Source organism: Oncorhynchus gorbuscha, unplaced genomic scaffold, assembly GCF_021184085.1.
Source record: "Oncorhynchus gorbuscha isolate QuinsamMale2020 ecotype Even-year unplaced genomic scaffold, OgorEven_v1.0 Un_scaffold_1302, whole genome shotgun sequence".
Taxonomy (NCBI): domain Eukaryota; kingdom Metazoa; phylum Chordata; class Actinopteri; order Salmoniformes; family Salmonidae; genus Oncorhynchus; species Oncorhynchus gorbuscha.
Window position 1 is genome coordinate 28,376 of NW_025746119.1, and position 25,481 is coordinate 53,856.

Consider the following 25,481-nt stretch of genomic DNA (forward strand, 5'->3'; position numbering starts at 1 on the left):
CTAGTGGTAATGTAAGTAGTTCAGTAAACCACACTGGTATAAAGAGTAACCTTGTCTGAGACTTAAAGACTTGCGTTAGCTTCCTCAGCTAATGCCTAGGCTTTAGCTCAGTGGGCTATTGCAGCTTTGTGGCGTACATGACAATCCGGGTTCGGTCACTCACCTAGCATGTGCACCTGCAGCGCTACGAAGCGGCTCTCCCAGTGGCGGCCCAGCACCTTATGACCTTTGACCCCTTGCTGCACGGCCGCTGCCGCCGGATCAGAGTTGAGCAGTTTGAAGTAGTTCTCCAGCACCGAGCCGATCTCCACCTGTATGAATGAAGGAATGTTATTTTATTACATTTCAAATAAGCTACATTAGCAAATCGATTCAGCCAATTGAAATCAACAATATACACAATATTTTAAAAATCTGAAGATAAAAACATTATAAAGTCAACCATCTGGCTCTTGTCAGAACAACACCTTCTTCCCTAAATAGTGTGAGTATATATTACGTTGTCTGAAGAGATAGCATCAACTAACTTTATCTTGGTTTGTGCTTGTGACTTTGACCTCCTCAGATCAATTGGCAGTACACCCAGAACATTGTTCTGGGAAGCAAAAAGAGTATCCCAGTTTCAAGGTCTCAGTTTGTAAAGAAGAAGCCTCGTCAGTCACATGCAGAAACCAACGTTAATAATGAATAATGTAAATCATGCTTTATGACTTGTTTGTTGTTTGTATAGCACACACACACACACACACACACACACACACACACACACACACACACACACACACACACACACACACACACACACACACACACACACACACACACACACACACACACACACACACACACACACACACACACACACACACACACACACACACACACACACGTCACTCTAAAAGCACCGACCTGTTTACATTAATATGAAATTGTATTCTATTACTATCATGAATGATTCAATTTTTTAAACTATGATTTGTTAAAGTTCCTAAACTATTGTTAACTGCAATTTATTGAGCTGCGAAAAGAAAAACCAATCTATGTTAAAAAAAATATATATATAGAATTCTCGTGACCTGGCGTTGGTCTGAGCTGCTGGCCAGGAGGGAGTGGACCACCTCCCTCAGACAGCCCAGAGTGAGCAGGGACTTCCGGTCTGGAGCCTCACTGTCCCAGTCCTTCCCGTCCATGTCTCCCCCCTCATAGTCCCCCAGCACACGCAGCAGAACCTCCATGGTGGCTGGGGAGATGGCTAGTAGAGCATTACGCTGTGGAGGGAGGGAGGGAGCCTTCATAAACGCTTTATACGGCCTCTACATGCTTTCAGAAAGCATTCACAAGCAGATGTCCTGCTACAGTTTAAAGGGTGGTTATATACCACTAAATGTCCTGCTACAGTTTAAAGGGTGGTTATATACCACTAAATGTCCTGCTACAGTTTAAAGGATGGTGGTTATATACCACTAAATGTCCTGCTACAGTTTAAAGGATGGTGGTTATATACCACTAAATGTCCTGCTACAGTTTAAAGGGTGGTTATATACCACTAAATGTCCTGCTACAGTTTAAAGGGGTGGTTATATACCACTAAATGTCCTGCTACAGTTTAAAGGATGGTGGGTATATACCACTAAATGTCCTGCTACAGTTTAAAGGATGGTTATATACCACTAAATGTCCTGCTACAGTTTAAAGGGTGGTTATATACCACTAAATGTCCTGCTACAGTTTAAAGGATGGTGGTTATATACCACTAAATGTCCTGCTACAGTTTAAAGGATGGTGGGTATATACCACTAAATGTCCTGCTACTACTAAAGTTTAGTTTAAAGGATGGTGGTTATATACCACTAAATGTCCTGCTACAGTTTAAAGGGTGGTTATATACCACTAAATGTCCTGCTACAGTTTAAAGGATGGTGGGTATATACCACTAAATGTCCTGCTACAGTTTAAAGGGTGGTTATATACCACTAAATGTCCTACTACAGTTTAAAGGGTGGTTATATACCACTAAATGTCCTGCTACAGTTTAAAGGGTGGTCATATACCACTAAATGTCCTGCTACAGTTTAAAGGATGGTGGTTATATACCACTAAATGTCCTGCTACAGTTTAAAGGGTGGTTATATACCACTAAATGTCCTGCTACAGTTTAAAGGATGGTTATATACCACTAAATGTCCTGCTACAGTTTAAAGGGTGGTTATATACCACTAAATGTCCTGCTACAGTTTAAAGGGTGGTTATATACCACTAAATGTCCTGCTACAGTTTAAAGGGTGGTTATATACCACTAAATGTCCTGCTACAGTTTAAAGGGTGGTTATATACCACTAAATGTCCTAATACAGTTTAAAGGGTGGTTATATACCACTAAATGTCCTGCTACAGTTTAAAGGGTGGTTATATACCACTAAAGGTCCTGCTACAGTTTAAAGGGTGGTTATATACCACTAAATGTCCTGCTACAGTTTAAAGGATGGTGGGTATATACCACTAAATGTCCTGCTACAGTTTAAAGGATGGTTATATACCACTCCATCAGATCCTCCTCTCCACCCTCTCCGAGTTGGGCATCTCCGGCTGCCCACGCTTGGATTGCGTCCTACCTGACAGGTCGCTCCTACCAGGTGGCGTGGCGAGAATCTGTCTCCTCACCACGCGCTCTCACCACTGGTGTCCCCCAGGGCTCTGTTCTTGGCCCTCTCCTATTCTCGCTATACACCAAGTCACTTGGCTCTGTCATAACCTCACATGGTCTCTCTTATCATTGCTATGCAGACGACACACAATTAATCTTCTCCTTTCCCCCTTCTGATGACCAGGTGGGATCGCATCTCTGCATGTCTGGCAGACATATCAGTGTGGATGACGGATCACCACCTCAAGCTGAACCTCGGCAAGACGGAGCTGCTCTTCCTCCCGGGGAAGGACTGCCCGTTCCATGATCTCGCCATCACGGTTGACAACTCCATTGTGTCCTCCTCCCAGAGCGCCAAGAACCTTGGCGTGATCCTGGACAACACCCTGTCGTTCTCAACTAACATCAAGGCGGTGGCCCGTTCCTGTAGGTTCATGCTCTACAACATCCGCAGAGTACGACCCTGCCTCACACAGGAAGCGGCGCAGGTCCTAATCCAGGCACTTGTCATCTCCCGTCTGGATTACTGCAACTCGCTGTTGGCTGGGCTCCCTGCCTGTGCCATTAAACCCCTTCAACTCATCCAGAACGCCGCAGCCCGTCTGGTGTTCAACCTTCCCAAGTTCTCTCACGTCACCCCGCTCCTCCGTTCTCTCCACTGGCTTCCAGTTGAAGCCGCATCCGCTACAAGACCATGGTGCTTGCCTACGGAGCTGTGAGGGGAACGGCACCTCAGTACCTCCAGGCTCTGATCAGGCCCTACACCCAAACAAGGGCACTGCGTTCATCCACCTCTGGCCTGCTCGCCTCCCTACCACTGAGGAAGTACAGCTCCCGCTCAGCCCAGTCAAAACTGTTCGCTGCCCTGGCCCCCCAATGGTGGAACAAACTCCCTCACGACGCCAGGACAGCGGAGTCAATCACCACCTTCCGGAGACACCTGAAACCCCACCTCTTTAAGGAATACCTAGGATAGATTAAGTAATCCCTCTCACCCCACCCCCCCTAAGTTTTAGATGCACTATTGTTAAGTGACTGTCCCACTGGATGTCATAAGGTGAATGCACCAATTTGTAAGTCGCTCTGGATAAGAGCGTCTGCTAAATGACTTAAATGTAAATGTAAATGTAAAATGTCCTGCTACAGTTTAAAGGGTGGTTATATACCACTAAAGGTCCTGCTACAGTTTAAAGGGTGGTTATATACCACTAAAGGTCCTGCTACAGTTTAAAGGGTGGTTATATACCACTAAAGGTCCTGCTACAGTTTAAAGGGTGGTTATATACCACTAAATGTCCTGCTACAGTTTAAAGGGTGGTTATATACCACTAAATGTAAATGAGGACCATTGCGTGCTCTACAGTGCATTCGGAAATCATTCAGAACCTTTGAATTTTACACATGGTTACGTTTCAGCCTAATTCTAAAATGGATTCAAATAGTTTTTTACCCCCTCATCAATCTACACACAAAACCACATAATGACAAAGTAAAAACAGGTTTAGAAATGTTTGCAAATTTACTACAAATAAAAAAACAGATTTACCACATTTATGTAAGTATTCAGACCCTTTACTCAGTACTTCGTTGAAGCACAGTAGGCAGCAATTACAGACTCAAATTTTCTGGGGCAGTGGTCTCCCAAACTTTTTATAGTCTCGTACCCCTTCAAACATTCAACCTCCAACTGCGTACCCCCTCTAGCTCTAGCACCAGGGTCAGCGCACTCTCAAATATAGTTTTTTGCCATCATTGTAAGCCTGCCACACACACTATACATTTATTAAACATAAGAATGAGTGCGAGTTTGTGTCACAACCCGACTCGTGGGAAGTGACAAAGAGCTCTTATAGGACCAGGGCACAAATAATAATAATCAGCAATAATTTAGCTCTTTATTTAGCCATCTTACATATAAAACCTTATTTGTTCATAAAAAATGGTGAATAACTCACCACAGGTTAATGAGAAGGGTGTGCTTGAAAGGATGCACATAACTCTGCAATGTTGTATTGGAGAGAGTCTCAGTCATAAATCATTTTCCACACAGCCTGTATTTAGTTTCATGCTCGTGAGGTCTGACAATCCACTCTCACATACACTACCATTCAAAAGTTTGGGGTCACTTAAAAATGTCCCCGTTTTTGAAAGTACATTTTTTGTCCATTAAAATAACATCATATTGATCAGAAATACAGTGTAGACATTGTTAATGTTGTAAATGAGTATTGTAGCTGGAAACGGATGATTTTTAATGGAATATCTACATAGGCGTACAGAGGCCCATTATCAGCAATCATCACTCCTGTGTTCCAATGGCACGTTGTGTTAGCTAATCCAAGTTGATCATTTTAAAAGGCTAACTGATCATTAGAAAACCTTTTGCAATTATGTTAGCAAAGCTGAAAACTGTTGTCCTGATTAAAGAAGCAATAAAACTGGCCTTCTTTAAACTAGTTTAGTATCTGGAGCATCAGCATTTGTGGGTTTGAAACAAAGACCTTTCTTCTGAAACTCGTCAGTCTATTCTTGTTCTGAGAAATGAAGTCTATTCCATGCAAGAAATTGCCAAGAAACTGAAGATCTCGTACAACGCTGTGTACTACTCCCTTCACAGAACAGCGCAAACTGGCCCTAACCAGAATAGAAAGAGTGGGAAGGTGCACAACTGAGCAAGAGGACAAGTACATTAGTGTCTAGTTTAAGAAACAGACACCTCACAAGTCCTCAACTGGCAGCTTCATTAAATAGTACCCGCAAAACACCAGTCTCAACGTCAACAGTGAGGAGTCGACTCTGGGATGCTGGTGGCTCCAAACTTCTTCCATTTAAGAATGATGGAGACCACTGTGTTCTTTGGGACATTCAATGCTGCAGAAATGTTTTGGAACCCTTCCCCACATATGTGCCTCGACACAATCCTGTCTCGGAACTCTACGGACAATTGCTTCAACCTCATGGCGTGGTTTTTACTCTGACTTGCACTGTCATCTGTGGGACCTTATATAGACAGGTGTGTGCCTTTCCAAATCATGTCCAATCAACTGAATTTATCACAGGTGGACTCCAATCAAGTTGTAGAAACATCTCAAGGATGATCAATGGAAACAGGACGCACCTGAGCTCAATCTCATTGCAAGTCTCATTGCAAAGGTTCTGAATAGTTATGTAAACAACGTATTTGTTTTTATTTTTAATACATTTCTTTTAAAAAACGTTTTCACTGTCATTGTGGGGAATTGTATAGATTGATGAGGAAATGGTTGTATTTAATCCACTTTAGAATAAGGCTGTAATGTAACAAAATGTGGAAAAGGTCTTGGGGTCTGAATACTTTCTGAATGCCCTGTATAAATACCTAGGTGTCTGGTTAGACTGTAAACTCTCCTTCCAGACTCACATCAAGCATCTCCAATCCAAAATTACGTTTAGAATCGGCTTCCTATTTCACCACACAGGCTCCTTCACTCACGCTGCCAAACATACCCTCATAAAACTGACTATCCTACCAATCCTTGACTTCGGTGATGACATTTACAAAATGTAAATGCCTCCAACACTCTACTCAGCAAACTGGATGTAGTCTATCACAGTGCCATCCGTTTTGTCACCAAAGCCCCATATACTACCCACCACTGCGACCTGAATGCGCTCGTTGGCTGGCCTTCACTACATATTTGTTGCCGAACCCACTCGCTCAAGGTCATCTATAAGCCTCTGCTAGGTAAAGCCTCGCCTTAGCTCACTGGTCACCATAGCAACACCCACTAGTAGCACGCGCTCCAGCAGGTATATTTCACTGGTCATCCCCAAAGCCAACACTTCCTTTGGCCGCCTTTCCTTCCAGTTCTCTGCTGCCAATGACTGGAATGAAATGCAAAAATCATTGAAGCTGGAGATACATCTCCCTCTCTAATTTTAAGCATCAGCTGTCAGAGCAGCTTACCCATCACTGTACCTGTACACAGCCAATCAGTAAACAGCACACCCAACTACCTCATCCCCATATTATTACTTACCATCTTGCTCTTTTGCACCCCAGTATTTCTACTTGCACATCATTATCTGCACAACGATCACTCCAGTGTTAATGCTAAATTGTAATTATTTAGCCTCTAGCGCCTATTATTTAACCTCCCTACATTTGCACACACTGTACATATATTTTTCTATTGTGTTATTGACTGTACGTTTGTTTATGTGTAACCCTGTGTTGTTTTTGTCGCACTGCTTTGCTTTATCTTGGCCAGGTAGCAGTTGGAAATGCTTAACTGGTTAAATAAAGCCTTCAATTGTTCTCATGTGGCAAACATGACTTTAAATGCTGTGATGGTGTAGGGTCACATGACTTTATATGCTGTGATGGTGTAGGGTCACATTTATATGCTGGGATAGTGTAGGGTCACATTTATATGCTGGGATAGTGTAGGGTCACATTTATATGCTGGGATAGTGTAGGGTCACATTTATATGCTGGGATAGTGTTGTGTAGGGTGTAGGGGATAGTGTAGGGTGTAGGAGATAGTGTAGGGTGTAGGGGATAGTGTAGGGTGTAGGGGATAGTGTAGGGTGTAGGGGATAGTGTAGGGTGTAGGGGATAGTGTAGGGTGTAGTGTAGGGTGTAGGGGATAGTGTAGGGTGAAAAGAGTGCATCTTGATTCTCACCTGCCCCCCTGCCACGATGGCTCCAAACAGGTGTAACAGACAGCATTTCAGACTGTCCTTAAGGTGTTCACTCTCCTGGAAGCACTCTGAAACACACACACACAGTCAGTGGACATGGAACACTGAGGGTGTTTTGTTAACTATGCAAATATAACACCCACAACATGAGGCCAGTCTGGTCTGGTGTTGAGAGAACGGCCTCTTGAACGGCTCCATCTCAGTCTGGTCTGGTGTTGAGAGAACGGCCTCTTGAATGGCTCCGTCTCAGTCTGGTGTTGAGAGAACGGCCTCTTGAATGGCTCCGTCTCAGTCTGGTGCTGAGAGAACGGCCTCTTGAACGGCTCCATCTCAGTCTGGTGTTGAGAGAACGGCCTCTTGAATGGCTCCGTCTCAGTCTGGTCTGGTGTTGAGAGAATGGCCTCTTGAATGGCTCCATCTCAGTCTGGTGTTGAGAGAACGGCCTCTTGAATGGCTCCGTCTCAGTCTGGTGTTGAGAGAACGGCCTCTTTTAATGACTCCATCTCAGTCTGGTCTGGTGTTGAGAGAATGGCCTCTTGAATGGCTCCATCTCAGTCTGGTGTTGAGAGAACGGCCTCTTGAATGGCTCCATCTCAGTCTGGTGTTGAGAGAATGGCCTCTTGAATGGCTCCATCTCAGTCTGGTGTTGAGAGAACGGCCTCTTGAATGGCTCCATCTCAGTCTGGTGTTGAGAGAATGGCCTCTTGAATGGCTCCATCTCAGTCTGGTGTTGAGAGAACGGCCTCTTGAATGGCTCCGTCTCAGTCTGGTGTTGAGAGAACGGCCTCTTTTAATGACTCCATCTCAGTCTGGTCTGGTGTTGAGAGAATGGCCTCTTGAATGGCTCCATCTCAGTCTGGTGTTGAGAGAATGGCCTCTTGAATGGCTCCATCTCAGTCTGGTGTTGAGAGAACGGCCTCTTGAATGGCTCCGTCTCAGTCTGGTGTTGAGAGAACGGCCTCTTGAATGGCTCCGTCTCAGTCTGGTGTTGAGAGAACGGCCTCTTGAATGGCTCCGTCTCAGTCTGGTCTGGTGTTGAGAGAACGGCCTCTTGAACGGCTGCTTGTCTCGCTCATACAAACAGTACATTCATTCACTCACATGCACACAGTCGGACACGCATCACACACACCGTGACATACATGCACACACACATGCCCACAGACACACAGTCTCTATCATGTTCCCTTGGGGCCAGTGTTCAGTCATACATTAACTCATCTGTCAACACATCCCAGTGAGCAGCAGCAGCATGGCCGCCCAGGTCAGCACCGTTCCCTCTACAGGCCAACCCCAGACAGAAGCAAACCAATCCCAGAGGGATAAAGCTAGGTCAGAACCAATGATCCCAGACAAGGCAGATGGTGTCCCCCCCCCCCACACACACACACACAAACACTCCACAACTCCCCCCCCCCACACACACACCCCGTCCTCCACACACAAACACTCCACAACTCGACCCCCCCACCCCCACACACCTCGCCCCCCCCCCACCCCCACACACCTCGTCCCCCACACACTTCGTCCCCACACACCTCGTCCCCCACACACCTCGTCCCCACACACCTCGTCCCCCACACACACACACACATTTCGTCATCCTCCCCATTTCTTACACACACTATTCCTCACTCCCTCTACAGTACCAGTCATATCCTCTCGGAGCCTCCCACACTTTACACACAGACACGGGCATGCGCTAACACACACGCGTGCGCGCACACTGTGGCAGGTTGCTGGAGTGGCCTTGAGGCAACTGGATGGAGCTGCAGAGTTCTCTCTGTGGTGTTGACAGAAACCACAGACACAAAGAGAGGCTGTTTGTTCCAAGATGGCCGCTGTCGCCAGAGGCCCAGACAGCCACCGTTCACTATCAGGCTGATCTGGACAGCCTGGCAAATAGACTAAGGAGAGGACACAAAGACTGGATTCATCTGGGATAGAGTGAGAGGACTGAAAGAGTCAGAGGTATGAGGAAGAATAGAGTGAGGAAGGAAAGACAGAGTGGAGCTCTGAGGGGAGGCGGTTCCTAAGCTGGGAGAGGAAAGAGAGTGGAGGTCTGAGGGGAGGCTGTTCCTAAACTGGGAGAGGAAAGAGAGTGGAGGTCTGAGGGGAAGCGGTTCCTAAGCTGGGAGAGGAAAGAGTGGAGGTCTAAGGGGAGGCTGTTCCTAAGCTGGGAGAGGAAAGAGAGTGGAGCTCTGAGGGGAGGCGGTTCCTAAACTGGGAGAGGAAAGAGAGTGGAGCTCTGAGGGGAGGCTGTTCCTAAACTGGGAGAGGAAAGAGAGTGGAGGTCTGAGGGGAGGCGGTTCCTAAGCTGGGAGAGGAAAGAGAGTGGAGCTCTGAGGGGAGGCTGTTCCTAAACTGGGAGAGGAAAGAGAGTGGAGGTCTGAGGGGAGGCTGTTCCTAAGCTGGGAGAGGAAAGAGAGTGGAGCTCTGAGGGGAGGCTGTTCCTAAACTGGGAGAGGAAAGAGAGTGGAGGTCTGAGGGGAGGCTGTTCCTAAGCTGGGAGAGGAAAGAGAGTGGAGCTCTGAGGGGAAGCGGTTCCTAAGCTGGGAGAGGAAAGAGAGTGGAGGTCTGAGGGGAGGCTGTTCCTAAGCTGGGAGAGGAAAGAGAGTGGAGCTCTGAGGGGAGGCGGTTCCTAAACTGGAAGAGGAAAGAGAGTGGAGCTCTGAGGGGAGGCGGTTCCTAAGCTGGGAGAGGAAAGAGAGTGGAGCTCTGAGGGGAGGCTGTTCCTAAGCTGGGAGAGGAAAGAGAGTGGAGCTCTGAGGGGAGGCTGTTCCTAAACTGGGAGAGGAAAGAGAGTGGAGCTCTGAGGGGAGGCGGTTCCTAAGCTGGGAGAGGAACGCAGGGAAGTGTGATCTGTTTTCTCTAGCGAGACCTTTTCATTGAGTAGAACATGACTTCCTCATTCATTACTGTTAATGACCACACCGAGTTTGCCCCCACTGAATGACCCCGCTAGAGAGGATAACTGGGTTGTGTTCATTAAGGAGAAAACGTTTTGAAAAATAAATCAAACTCACGGTAGAAGAAGGGGACAAACTCCACGGTGAGAGGAGCTGCTTTGTGTTTCTGTCTGCTCTTCTCCACTGTACTCCGCTGGTCCCTGGAGACGACAGGCAAAACACACGGTGTCAGAAAAAGACCCCCTGTCCAAACTCTGTGTTTGTGTGTCTGTGAGCAGGAACACTGCTGGGAGGGTTTAGCACAGGATTAGAACCAACACTACTTGGGATTGATTTGGAAAATGTTATGGCACTTTGGGAAAAAAATACTTTTATACTAATTAGGTAAACCAAGCCGAGCTGTATTGTGAAGAAACAACAACATCCAAGCCAGCACATTATGATTGTAGTGTTTTCAGAAGTGTAACAGTAGAATTGACTATGGTGGAATAAGTACATAATGATGATCCTAAGAGCGTTGTTTCTAGTGCTTCAGTACCCACGAGAGCCCCGGTGCTGACAGAGTCCCGGTGGTTAATGCGTGCTTGACCCTGCTCCTCCAGTACCCCCTCCAGTACCCAGAGCCCTGGTGGTTAATGCGTGCTTGACCCTGCTCCTCCAGTACCCAGAGCCCTGGTGGTTAATGCGTGCTTGACCCTGCTCCTCCAGTACTCCCTCCAGTACCCAGAGCCCCGGTGGTTAATGCGTGCTTGACCCTGCTCCTCCAGTACCCCCTCCAGTACCCAGAGCCCTGGTGGTTAATGCGTGCTTGACCCTGCTCCTCCAGTACCCCCTCCAGTACCCAGAGCCCTGGTGGTTAATGCGTGCTTGACCCTGCTCCTCCAGTACCCAGAGCCCCGGTGGTTAATGCGTGCTTGACCCTGCTCCTCCAGTACTCCCTCCAGTACCCAGAGCCCCGGTGGTTAATGCGTGCTTGACCCTGCTCCTCCAGTACCCCCTCCAGTACCCAGAGCCCTGGTGGTTAATGCGTGCTTGACCCTGCTCCTCCAGTACCCCCTCCAGTACCCAGAGCCCTGGTGGTTAATGCGTGCTTGACCCTGCTCCTCCAGTACCCAGAGCCCCGGTGGTTAATGCGTGCTTGACCCTGCTCCTCCAGTACCCCCTCCAGTACCCAGAGCCCTGGTGGTTAATGCGTGCTTGACCCTGCTCCTCCAGTACCCCCTCCAGTACCCAGAGCCCTGGTGGTTAATGCGTGCTTGACCCTGCTCCTCCAGTACCCAGAGCCCCGGTGGTTAATGTGTGCTTGACCCTGCTCCTCAGTACCCCCTCCAGTACCCAGAGACCTGGTGGTTAATGCGTGCTTGACCCTGCTCCTCCAGTACCCCCTCCAGTACCCAAAGCCCCGGTGGTTAATGCGTGCTTGACCCTGCTCCTCCAGTACCCCCTCCAGTACCCAGAGCCCCGGTGGTTAATGCGTGCTTGACCCTGCTCCTCCAGTACCCAGAGCCCTGGTGGTTAATGCGTGCTTGACCCTGCTCCTCCAGTACCCAGAGCCCCGGTGGTTAATGCGTGCTTGACCCTGCTCCTCCAGTACCCAGAGCCCTTCCACTTATTGTGTAACAGTGGAGGCCGCTGATGGGAGAATGGCTCATAATAATGGCTGGAATGGAGTTAATGGAATGGTATCAAACATGTGTTCCATTCCAGACATTATTATGAGCCGTCCTCCACTTCCTGTGGATCTACTACAGTTCCATCTATTATTATGAGCGGTCCTCCCTTTAATGTGGATCTACTACAGTTCCATCTATTATTATGAGCTGTCCTCCACTTCCTGTGGATCTACTACAGTTCCATCTATTATTATGAGCTGTCCTCCCCTTACTGTGGATCTACTACAGTTCCATCTATTATTATGAGCGGTCCTCCCTTTAATGTGGATCTACTACAGTTCCATCTATTATTATGAGCCGTCCTCCACTTACTGTGGATCTACTACAGTTCCATCTATTATTATGAGCTGACCTCCCCTTAGTGTGGATCTACTACAGTTCCATCTATTATTATGAGCCGTCCTCCACTTACTGTGGATCTACTACAGTTCCATCTATTATTATGAGTCGTCCTCCACTTACTGTGGATCTACTACAGTTCCATCTATTATTATGAGCTGTCCTCCCCTTCCTGTGGATCTACTACAGTTCCATCTATTATTATGAGCGGTCCTCCCTTTACTGTGGATCTACTACAGTTCCATCTATTATTATGAGTCGTCCTCCACTTACTGTGGATCTACTACAGTTCCATCTATTATTATGAGCTGTCCTCCCCTTACTGTGGATCTACTACAGTTCCATCTATTATTATGAGCGGTCCTCCCTTTACTGTGGATCTACTACAGTTCCATCTATTATTATGAGTCGTCCTCCACTTACTGTGGATCTACTACAGTTCCATCTATTATTATGAGCTGTCCTCCCCTTCCTGTGGATCTACTACAGTTCCATCTATTATTAGGTCTAGTCCTGTATTAACAGACCTGGCTCAACCAATCACATGATCTATCAACAGTTAACAAGGTCCATCTCACCATAAGTTGAGGTCAATCTATTTATCTATGATAAGATCAAGCTCACGATTTATGATAAGTTAAGAAGGTCACACGATCCACGATAAGTTAAGAAGGGCACACAATCTATGATAAGTTAAGAAGGTCACACAATCTATGATAAGTTAAGAAGGGCACACAATCTATGATAAGTTAAGAAGGTCACACGATCCACGATAAGTTAAGAAGGTCACACGATCCATGATAAGTTAAGAAGGTCACACAATCTATGATAAGTTAAGAAGGTCACACGATCCACGATAAGTTAAGAAGGTCACACGATCCACGATAAGTTAAGAAGGTCACACAATCTATGATAAGTTAAGAAGGGCACACAATCTATGATAAGTTAAGAAGGTCACACGATCCACGATAAGTTAAGAAGGGCACACAATCTATGATAAGTTAAGAAGGTCACACAATCTGATGATAAGGTCACACAATCTATGATAAGTTAAGAAGGTCACACAATCTATGATAAGTTAAGAAGGTCACACAATCTATGATAAGTTAAGAAGGTCACACAATCTATGATAAGTTAAGAAGGTCACACAATCTATGATAAGTTAAGAAGGTCACACAATCTATGATAAGTTAAGAAGGTCACACAATCTATGATAAGTTAAGAAGGTCACACAATCTATGATAAGTTAAGAAGGTCACACAATCTATGATAAGTTAAGAAGGTCACACAATCCATGATAAGTTAAGAAGGTCACACAATCTATGATAAGTTAAGAAGGTCACATAATCTATGATAAGTTAAGAAGGTCACACACATGATAAGTTAAGAATCAATCTATGATAAGTTAAGAAGGTCACACAATCTATGATAAGTTAAGAAGGTCACATAATCTATGATAAGTTAAGAAGGTCACACAATCTATGATAAGTTAAGAAGGTCACACAATCTATGATAAGTTAAGAAGGTCACACAATCTATGATAAGTCTATGATAAGTTAAGAAGGTCACACAATCTATGATAAGTTAAGAAGGTCACACAATCTATGATAAGTTAAGAAGGTCACACAATCTATGATAAGTTAAGAAGGTCACACAATCCATGATAAGTCAAGGTCAATCAGGTACTGGAAAATATAAAATAGATGGACTAAGTGGAATGGCTGGGGTCACATCAGGAGATGTTTGGGGAACATTGTTCACTGTCTGCTCCAGAGATTTCTTGACAAATAAATGTCAACCTCATTGTGACTTCCCTGGTTAAATAAAGAATAATAAATCAAATAAACAAACTCTGCTAGAGTTAGCGACTTAGTGTACCCGCAGGTGCGATGTCTCCAGTTCCGGTAGGGGTCGTACAGGCTCTCGCAGAAGGCCAGAGAGTGGCGGACAAACTCCTCAGCCTGAGTCTGGTCCACCATCTCCTTCTCCTTGGTCTTACTCTTCAGCTGTAGGAGAGAGCATGGTGAGGCTAGAGACACACACACAGGAATGTGGAATCTCACGGGAACGTACCTACTTAATCATTGTGACATGCTAAAAAAAAATCAACGTAATCATTGTGACATGCTAAAAAATGTTTTTTGTTCAAATCTGTTTTGAAACAGACTAGCACAAATGCTCACACATATCTACACCTAATCGACTGGGTAAAAAATACTTTATTTTGTGCAGGTCGGTTTTTAAACTTGTTTTCAAAAGGAAACAGAGTCAGGAAGGCGATGATAGGGGGAGAAGAGGGTGGATAAGGGGGAGAAGTGGGTGGATAAGGGGGAGAAGTGGGTGGATAAGGGGGAGAAGTGGGTGGATAAGGGGGAGAAGAGGGTGGATAAGGGGGAGAAGAGGGTGGATAAGGGTGGATAAGAGGGTGGATAAAGGAGGAGAAGAGGGTGGATAAAGGGGAGAAGAGGGTGGATAAGGAGAGAAGAGGGTGGATAAAGGGGGAGAAGAGGGTGGATAAGGGGGAGAAGAGGGTGGATAAGGGGGAGAAGGGTGGATAAGGGGGAGAAGAGGGTGGATAAGGGGGAGAAGAGGGTGGATAAGGGGGAGAAGAGGGTGGATAAGGGGGAGAAGAGGGTGGATAAGGGGGAGAAGAGGGTGGATAAGGGGGAGAAGTGGGTGGATAAGGGGGAGAAGTGGGTGGATAAGGGGGAGAAGTGGGTGGATAAGGGAGAGAAGTGGGTGGATAAGGGAGGAGAAGAGGGTGGATAAAGGAGGAGAAGAGGGTGGATAAAGGAGGAGAAGAGGGTGGATAAAGGAGGAGAAGAGGGTGGATAGAGGAGAAGAGGGTGGATAAGGGGGAGAAGAGGGTGGATAAGGAGAGAAGAGGGTGGATAAGGGAGGAGAAGAGGGTGGATAGAGGAGAAGAGGGTGGATAAGGGGGAGAAGAGGGTGGATAAGGGAGGAGAAGAGGGTGGATAAGGGGAGAAGAGGGTGGATAAGGGGGAGAAGAGGGTGGATAAGGGGGAGAAGAGGGTGGATAAAGGAGGAGAAGAGGGTGGATAAAGGAGGAGAAGAGGGTGGATAAGGGGGAGAAGAGGGTGGATAAGGGGGAGAAGAGGGTGGATAAGGGGGGAGAAGAGGGTGGATAAGGGGGAGAAGAGGGTGGATAAGGAGAGAAGTGGGTGGATAAAGGAGAGAAGTGGGTGGATAAAGGGGGAGAAGTGGGTGGATAAAGGGGGAGAAGTGGGTGGATAAAGGGGGAGAAGAGGATGGATAAAGGAGAGAAGAGGGTGGATAAAGGAGAGAAGAGGGTGGATAAGGGGGAGAAGAGGGTGGATAAAGGAGAGAAGAGGGTGGATAAAGGGGGAGAAGTGGGTGGATAAAGGAGAGAAGAGGGTGGATAAAGGAGAGAAGAGGGTGGATAAAGGGGGAGAAGTGGGTGGATAAAGGGGGAGAAGTGGGTGGATAAGGGGGGAGAGGAATCAGACCTGCTGGATGTAGAGCGTTGTCATGGTAATGACATGGTTGATGTAGGAGCAGGTGCCAATCTCCTCCACATTGGACAGGTTCCTGCAGAGAGAGAAAGTCATAGCCTGTTAAGGTAGTGACCGGTTCCAACACAGACACAGAGAGACCGAGAGACATGAGTCATGTCTGTTATAGTAGGGACAGGTTCCAACAGAGAGTCATGTCTGTTATAGTAGGGACAGGTTCTAACAGAGAGTCATGTCTGTTATAGTAGGGACAGAGTTCTAGGGACAGGTTCCAACAGAGAGTCATGTCTGTTATAGTAGGGACAGGTTCCAACAGAGAGTCATGTCTGTTATAGTAGGGACAGGTTCCAACAGAGAGTCATGTCTGTTATAGTAGGGACAGGTTCCAACAGAGAGTCATGTCTGTTATAGTAGGGACAGGTTCCAACAGAGAGTCATGTCTGTTATAGTAGGGACAGGTTCCAACAGAGAGTCATGTCTGTTATAGTAGGGACAGGTTCCAACAGAGAGTCATGTCTGTTATAGTAGGGACAGGTTCCAACAGAGAGAGAGAGTCATGTCTGTTATAGTAGGGACAGGTTACAACAGAGAGTCATGTCTGTTATAGTAGGGACAGGTTCCAACAGAGAGAGAGAGTCATGTCTGTTATAGTAGGGACAGGTTCTAACAGAGACTCATGTCTGTTATAGTAGGGACAGGTTCCAACAGAGAGAGAGAGTCATGTCTGATATAGTAGGGACAGGTTCCAACAGAGAGAGAGTCATGTCTGTTATAGTAGGGACAGGTTCTAACAGAGAGAGTCATGTCTGTTATAGTAGGGACAGGTTCTAACAGAGAGAGAAAGTCATGTCTGTTATAGTAGGGACAGGTTCTAACAGAGAGAAAGTCATAGCCTGTTAAGGTAGTGACAGGTTCCAACAGAGAGAGTCATGTCTGTTATAGTAGGGACAGGTTCTAACAGAGAGAGAGTCATGTCTGTTATAGTAGGGACAGGTTCTAACAGAGAGAGAGTCATGTCTGTTATAGTAGGGACAGGTTCTAACAGAGAGAGAGTCATGTCTGTTATAGTAGGGACAGGTTCTAACAGAGAGAGTCATGTCTGTTATAGTAGGGACAGGTTCTAACAGAGAGAGTCATGTCTGTTATAGTAGGGACAGGTTCTAACAGAGAGAGTCATGTCTGTTATAGTAGGGACAGGTTCTAACAGAGAGAGTCATGTCTGTTATAGTAGGGACAGGTTCTAACAGAGAGAGTCATGTCTGTTATAGTAGGGACAGGTTCTAACAGAGAGAGTCATGTCTGTTATAGTAGGGACAGGTTCTAACAGAGAGAGAAAGTCATAGCCTGTTAAGGTAGTGACCGGTTCCAACAGAGAGAGTCATGTCTGTTATAGTAGGGACAGGTTCTAACAGAGAGAGAGAGTCATGTCTGTTATAGTAGGGACAGGTTCCAACAGAGAGAGTCATGTCTGTTATAGTAGGGACAGGTTCCAACAGAGAGAGTCATGTCTGTTATAGTAGGGACAGGTTCCAACAGAGAGAGTCATGTCTGTTATAGTAGGGACAGGTTCCAACAGAGAGTCATGTCTGTTATAGTAGGGACAGGTTCCAACAGAGAGAGTCATGTCTGTTATAGTAGGGACAGGTTCTAACAGAGAGAGAGAGTCATGTCTGTTATAGTAGGGACAGGTTCCAACAGAGAGAGTCATGTCTGTTATAGTAGGGACAGGTTCCAACAGAGAGAGTCATGTCTGTTATAGTAGGGACAGGTTCTAACAGAGAGAGAGAGTCATGTCTGTTATAGTAGGGACAGGTTCCAACAGAGAGAGTCATGTCTGTTATAGTAGGGACAGGTTCTAACAGAGAGAGAGAGTCATGTCTGTTATAGTAGGGACAGGTTCTAACAGAGAGAGTCATGTCTGTTATAGTAGGGACAGGTTCCAACAGAGAGAGTCATGTCTGTTATAGTAGGGACAGGTTCCAACAGAGAGAGAGAGTCATGTCTGTTATAGTAGGGACAGGTTCTAACAGAGAGAGAGTCATGCCTGTTATAGTAGGGACAGGTTCCAACAGAGAGAGTCATGTCTGTTATAGTAGGGACAGGTTCTAACAGAGAGAGTCATGTCTGTTATAGTAGGGACAGGTTCTAACAGAGAGAGTCATGTCTGTTATAGTAGGGACAGGTTCTAACAGAGAGAGTCATGTCTGTTATAGTAGGGACAGGTTCTAACAGAGAGAGTCATGTCTGTTATAGTAGGGACAGGTTCTAACAGAGAGAGTCATGTCTGTTATAGTAGGGACAGGTTCTAACAGAGAGAGAAAGTCATAGCCTGTTAAGGTAGTGACCGGTTCCAACAGAGAGAGTCATGTCTGTTATAGTAGGGACAGGTTCTAACAGAGAGAGAGAGTCATGTCTGTTATAGTAGGGACAGGTTCCAACAGAGAGAGAGAGTCATGTCTGTTATAGTAGGGACAGGTTCCAACAGAGAGAGAGAGTCATGTCTGTTATAGTAGGGACAGGTTCCAACAGAGAGAGAGTCATGTCTGTTATAGTAGGGACAGGTTCTAACAGAGAGAGTCATGTCTGTTATAGTAGGGACAGGTTCTAACAGAGAGAGTCATGTCTGTTATAGTAGGGACAGGTTCTAACAGAGAGAGAGAGAGTCATGTCTGTTATAGTAGGGACAGGTTCTAACAGAGAGTCATGTCTGTTATAGTAGGGACAGCTTCTAACAGAGAGAGAGAGTCATGTCTGTTATAGTAGGGACAGGTTATAACAGAGAGAGTCATGTCTGTTATAGTAGGGACAGGTTCTAACAGAGAGTCATGTCTGTTATAGTAGGGACAGGTTCTAACAGAGAGAGAGAGAGTCATGTCTGTTATAGTAGGGACAGGTTCCAACAGAGAGAGAGAGTCATGTCTGTTATAGTAGGGACAGGTTCTAACAGAGAGAGTCATGTCTGTTATAGTAGGGACAGGTTCCAACAGAGAGTCATGTCTGTTATAGTAGGGACAGGTTCTAACAGAGAGTCATGTCTGTTATAGTAGGGACAGGTTCTAACAGAGAGTCATGTCTGTTATAGTAGGGACAGGTTCCAACAGAGAGAGTCATGTCTGTTATAGTAGGGACAGGTTCTAACAGAGAGTCATGCCTGTTATAGTAGGGACAGGTTCCAACAGAGAGAGTCATGTCTGTTATAGTAGGGACAGGTTCTAACAGAGAGTCATGCCTGTTATAGTAGGGACAGGTTCCAACAGAGAGAGAGAGTCATGTCTGTTATAGTAGGGACAGGTTCTAACAGAGAGAGAGAGTCATGTCTGTAATAGTAGGGACAGGTTCTAACAGAGAGAGAGAGTCATGTCTGTTATAGTAGGGACAGGTTCTAACAGAGAGAATCATGTCTGTTATAGTAGGGACAGGTTCTAACAGAGAGAGTCATGTCTGTTATAGTAGGGACAGGTTCTAACAGAGAGTCATGTCTGTTATATTTTTTTAAATAGTACCTCATCATCCATTACTACAAAGCTGGACCAAAGAGTAGCCAGCTACATTTGACAATTAGAAGGGAGGGAGGGGCCAGACTACTGGACCGGTACAGCCAGGTCTAGGTAGGTGGAGGGAGGGGCCAGACTACTGGACCAGTACAGCCAGGTCTAGGTAGGTGGAGGGAGGGGCCAGACTACTGGACCGGTACAACCAGGCCTAGGTAGGTGGAGGGAGGGGCCAGACTACTGGACCGGTACAACCAGGTCTTGGTAGGTGGTGGGAGGGACCAGACTACTGGACCGGTACAACTAGGTCTAGGTAGGTGGAGGGAGGGGCCAGACTACTGGACCGGTACAACTAGGTCTTGGTAGGTGGAGGGAGGGGCCAGACTACTGGACCGGTACAACCAGGTCTTGGTAGGTGGAGGGAGGGGCCAGACTACTGGACCGGTACAACCAGGTCTTGGTAGGTGGAGGGAGGGGCCAGACTACTGCTTCTGGTCCTACAGAAACACCACGGACCAACCTGCAGATGACGATGAGGAACTTGACCAGCAGGAGGGCCAGGTTCTGCTGCTCCTGCTCCAGCCCGTCCGAGGCCTTCTGGACACACTGGAGCAGCTGGTGCCGCAACACCTGCAGGATGTTGTCTGGCAGCAGGGTCATCACTGGAGGCACCTCCTCCAACCTGGGGAGGGAGAGAGAGAAAGGGGTGAAATAAGGGGAACACCAAAACATGCTCAACTCTCACCTGCTTTTCATACACATCTGCACAAATATTATGCAAGCAAGCGCACGCACCCTGCCATCCAGGACGTTTCTACCAGGTCCTAAAAGTGGCCAAAGACTCCAGTCACCCAAGTCACACTGTTCTCTCTGCTACCGCACGGCAAGCGGTACCGATGCACCGAGCTCACATACACAAATAAATCCACCCAAACTTCTAAGACCTTCAGATACGTTACACACATTTACACACATCTACCTAAGCAACACACCATGATAACCTTTACACTAGTATTTGCTGATAGATTAATGTTATGAAACCATCCACTGTACAGCTAACAGTGAACCTAACTGTCCCTCTCTGTAGACAGGGGTCATCAGAGAGGAATGGGCCTGTCTCTGTCCCTCTCTGTAGACAGGGGTCATCAGAGAGGAATGGGCCTGTCTCTGTCCCTCTCTGTAGACAGGGGTCATCAGAGAGGAATGGGCCTGTCTCTGTCCCTCTCTGTAGACAGGGGTCATCAGAGAGGAATGGGCCTGTCTCTGTCCCTCTCTGTAGACAGGGGTCATCAGAGAGGAATGGGCCTGTCTCTGTCCCTCTCTGTAGACAGGGGTCATCAGAGAGGAATGGGCCTGTCTCTGTCCCTCTCTGTAGACAGGGGTCATCAGAGAGGAATGGGTCTGTCTCTGTCCCTCTCTGTAGACAGGGGTCATCAGAGAGGAATGGGTCTGTCTCTGTCCCTCTCTGTAGACAGGGGTCATCAGAGAGGAATGGGTCTGTCTCTGTCCCTCTCTGTAGACAGGGGTCATCAGAGAGGAATGGGTCTGTCTCTGTCCCTCTCTGTAGACAGGGGTCATCAGAGAGGAATGGGTCTGTCTCTGTGCCTCTCTGTAGACAGGGGTCATCAGAGAGGAATGGGTCTGTCTCTGTCCCTCTCTGTAGACAGGGGTCATACAGAGAGGAATGGGTCTGTCTCTGTCCCTCTCTGTAGACAGGGGTCATCAGAGAGGAATGGGCCTGTCTCTGTCCCTCTCTGTAGACAGGGGCCATCAGAGAGGAATGGGCCTGTCTCTGTCCCTCTCTGTAGACAGGGGTCATCAGAGAGGAATGGGCCTGTCTCTGTCCCTCTCTGTAGACAGGGGTCATCAGAGAGGAATGGGCCTGTCTCTGTCCCTCTCTGTAGACAGGGGTCATCAGAGAGGAATGGGCCTGTGTCTGTCCCTCTCTGTAGACAGGGGTCATCAGAGAGGAATGGGCCTGTCTCTGTCCCTCTCTGTAGACAGGGGTCATCAGAGAGGAATGGGTCTGTCTCTGTCCCTCTCTGTAGACAGGGGTCATCAGAGAGGAATGGGCCTGTCTCTGTCCCTCTCTGTAGACAGGGGTCATCAGAGAGGAATGGGCCTGTCTCTGTCCCTCTCTGTAGACAGGGGTCATCAGAGAGGAATGGGTCTGTCTCTGTCCCTCTCTGTAGACAGGGGTCATCAGAGAGGAATGGGCCTGTCTCTGTCCCTCTCTGTAGACAGGGGTCATCAGAGAGGAATGGGCCTGTCTCTGTCCCTCTCTGTAGACAGGGGTCATCAGAGAGGAATGGGCCTGTCTCTGTCCCTCTCTGTAGACAGGGGTCATCAGAGATGAATGGGCCTGTCTCCGTCCCTCTCTGTAGACAGAGGTCATCAGAGAGGAATGGGTTCTTCCTCCAACAGAGCCCAGATGAACATTCCCAAATCAGGGTAAGAGCGTATCGCTGGGAAAAGCAGGACAGCTGTGGCAGAGGGGGGAGGTGGAGTGAGAAAGAGAGAGAGAGGGGGAGGTGGAGTGGGAAAGAGAGGGAGAGGGAGGATGGAAAGTAATCTGTTTCCCCTTGCTCCACACTTCACTCTCTCCAGTCCCACACACACAGACCACACAGCCTTACGTAACCATCTGACAGGACTGACTGGGCATTTCACTGGTCATGTGACCAGACCACAGCTGGAAGAGCAGAGGAGCACATCACCTCTCACTCGCTCTCTCCCTCTGTCTCTCTCTATACTGCATGTGCTTCTTCTCCCTGAACGCTCTGCAAACATACAGACATGCACAGAACCTTCACCCCAACACAGATTCCAGAGCAGGTTATGGAACCCCAACACAGATTCCAGAGCTGGTTATGGAACACCAACACAGATTCCAGAGCTGGTTATGTAACCCCAGCACAGATTCCAGAGCTGGTTATGGAACCCCAACACAGATTCCAGAGCTGGTTATGGAACCAGAGGTTCCAGAGCTGGTTATGGAACCAGAGATTCCAGAGCTGGTTATGGAACCAGAGATTCCAGAGCTGGTTATGGAACCCCAACACGGATTCCAGAGCTGGTTATGGAACCCCAACATGGACTCCAGAGCTGGTTATGGAACCCCACACAGACAGATTGGAACCCCAACACAGATTCCAGAGCTGGTTATGGAACCCCAACACAGATTCCAGAGCTGGTTATGGAACCCCAACACAGATTCCAGAGCTGGTTATGGAACCCCAACACAGATTCCAGAGCTGGTTATGGAACCCCAACACAGATTCCAGAGCTGGTTATGGAACCCCAACACAGATTCCAGAGCTGGTTATGGAACCCCAACACAGATTCCAGAGCTGGTTATGGAACCCCAACAGATTCCAGAGCTGGTTATGGAACCCCAACACAGATTCCAGAGCTGGTTATGGAACCCCAACACAGATTCCAGAGCTGGTTATGGAACCCCAACACAGATTCCAAAGCTGGTTATGGAACCCCAACACAGATTCCAGAGCTGGTTATGGAACCACAGATTCCAGAGCTGGTTATGGAACCACAGATTCCAGAGCTGGTTATGGAACCCCAACACAGATTCCAGAGCTGGTTATGGAACCCCAACACAGATTCCAGAGCTGGTTATGGAACCCCAACACAGATTCCAAAGCTGGTTATGGAACCCCAACACAGATTCCAGAGCTGGTTATGGAACCACAGATTCCAGAGCTGGTTATGGAACCACAGATTCCAGAGCTGGTTATGGAACCACAGATTCCAGAGCTGGTTATGGAACCACAGATTCCAGAGCTGGTTATGGAACCACAGATTCCAGAGCTGGTTATGGAACCCCAACACAGATTCCAGAGCTGGTTATGGAACCCCAACACAGATTCCAAAGCTGGTTATGGAACCCCAACACAGATTCCAAAGCTGGTTATGGAACCACAGATTCCAGAGCTGGTTATGGAACCACAGATTCCAGAGCTGGTTATGGAACCCTATAGTCTATTTCTGTATCTTGCGTTTTGAAAATGTGTCCCCGTTTATGACCCTAAAGACAGGCTACATTTGCACAGCGATGGTGGGCGCTTGCCTGTGTGCTCGGAGGCCGCAAGCTACTTTTTAGGGGTAATGGGTCAAAACATTTGAAAACCAATGAGCTAGAGAACAGCACAAACATTCAGAATATGAACCGTTCACTTTGCAACGGGGCATCAAGCAACAGCCACCATAGACCTACTGCTCTTTTGGTATGTCAAAATCGCTTGGAATTAAACATCGACTTATAAAGCCTGCAATTGGAATTTATTGTTAAAATGTATTGTTGCAAAATCAAAATGTGTTATAGATAAAATAATGAAAAGGGCTGTCTGATGGCTTCAATAAATAGACAAGTATTTGTAGTTGAACAAGTCGTTGCCTGATTAGATGTTTTATTTTTATTTTTTACTTGACATGACTTGCTCTTAGACCCGGCCCGTTCTACTTGGACTGACCGGAGACTCGACCCGTTCTACTTGGACCTTGTGACTTGCTTGTGACTCAAATAATAGTGACTTGGTCCCATCTCTGGGGCTATGCTTACCTGGAGGGTGGCTTCTCAAAGTCCACATCTAGACATCTCTCATAGGAGCCAATGAAGATCTCCAGCCACAGCTTCAGGTAGTCTGGGTCCCTCTGTCACAGAGAGGGATGGGAGGATGGAATGAAGGAGGAGAGGGGGAAGAGAGGGTGAGGAGAAGGAGGGGGAAGAGAGGTGGAAGAGAAGGAGGGGGAAGAGAGGGTGAGGAAGAGTAGGAGAGGGGGAAGAGGGTGAGGAAGAGAGGTGGAAGAGAGGGTGAGGAAGAGTAGGAGAGGGGGAAGAGAGGGTGAGGAAGAGAGGGGGAAGAAGAGTAGGAGAGGGGGAAGAGAGGGTGAGGAAGAGAGGGGGAAGAAGAGTAGGAGAGGGGGAAGAGAGGTGGAAGAGAGGGTGAGGAAGAGGAGGAGAGGGGGAAGAGAGGGTGAGGAAGAAGAGAGTGTGAGGAAGAGGAGGAGAGGGAGAAGATAGGGTGAGGTGAAGAGGAGGAGAGGGAGAAGAGGAGGGTGAGGTGAAGAGGAGGAGAGGGAGAAGAGGAGGGTGAGGTGAAGAGGAGGAGAGGGAGAAGAGGAGGGTGAGGAGAAGAGGAGGAGAGGGAGAAGAGGAGGGTGAGGTGAAGAGGAGGAGGGGAAGAAGAGGAGGGTGAGGTGAAGAGGAGGAGAGGGAGGGAGGGAGGGAGGGAGAAGGAAATAAACACATGTTAGTGGTTGTCATGTGAGAATAGAGAGATAATGATTCCACTAACTGTAGTATGTCAGGAGGGGCAGATTACAGTGAACTCAGGTGTGTGTGTGTGTGTGTGTGTGTGTGTGTGTGTGTGTGTGTGTGTGTGTGTGTGTGTGTGTGTGTGTGTGTGTGTGTGTGTGTGTGTGTGTGTGTGTGTGTGTGTGTGTGTGTGTGTGTGTGTGTGTGTGTGTAATGAGGAGTGCACCTGTCTGCCTGAAAAACAGGCATCGCTACATTCTCTACTCCCGAGGGGAGTCACGAGCAGCTGCCTTTCAGACATTTCCTACATTCCTGGGAACAATGCAGAGAGCCAGAGGACAGCAGCACTGTTCACAGACAGACAGACAGACAGCACATCACCCTCCCACTCTGAGAATGCCAGTCATCTCCACACCCTGGCTAGCCTAAGCTCTATCTCTGCCCAGGGTGGGGAGGTAGAGAGGGGGGTAGAGAGGGAGGTAGAGCAGGGGAGTTCCAAGGCTTGCCTGACTGACACTGATTCAGGTCAAGGGGGACTGATATGAGAAAAGTCCCAGAGTATTATTGTGGAACCAGTAGGAGTGGCAGGAATCAATACTGCTGTGTCAGACTAAGTGCTGTTCAATAAGGCAGTAGGCTGTATTGTTTGGTGGGGCAGTACAGTGCTTAGTAGCATTTGTTTGACAAAGCAGTGTTTCTACACTCCTGGGGTGTAGAGGATATTCACTAGGAATCAACTGGAAGCAAACGGACCAAAACCAAGAGGGATTACCAGAACTTGTCCAATAAGAAACGTTGGTTTTCGTTGCCAAACGTGTTGCTACGGTGTGCACTAATGAATAAATACACCCCTGGCATGTGCCTGCTAGGTCCGTCAGAGTAACACCCGTTTAAGGACAAAACCCACCAGACTGACTGTCGGTCTGCACAATACATGGTGTTCATTCGTTTGCTGTGGTCGCGGTGTGTTATAGTG

General features: G+C 47.4%; 1 pseudogene; it reads right to left on the reverse strand.

Annotated features, from left to right (window-relative positions):
- LOC124022117 overlaps positions 1-25,481 on the reverse strand; it is a 63,081-nt pseudogene that overhangs the window by 28,340 nt on the left and 9,260 nt on the right.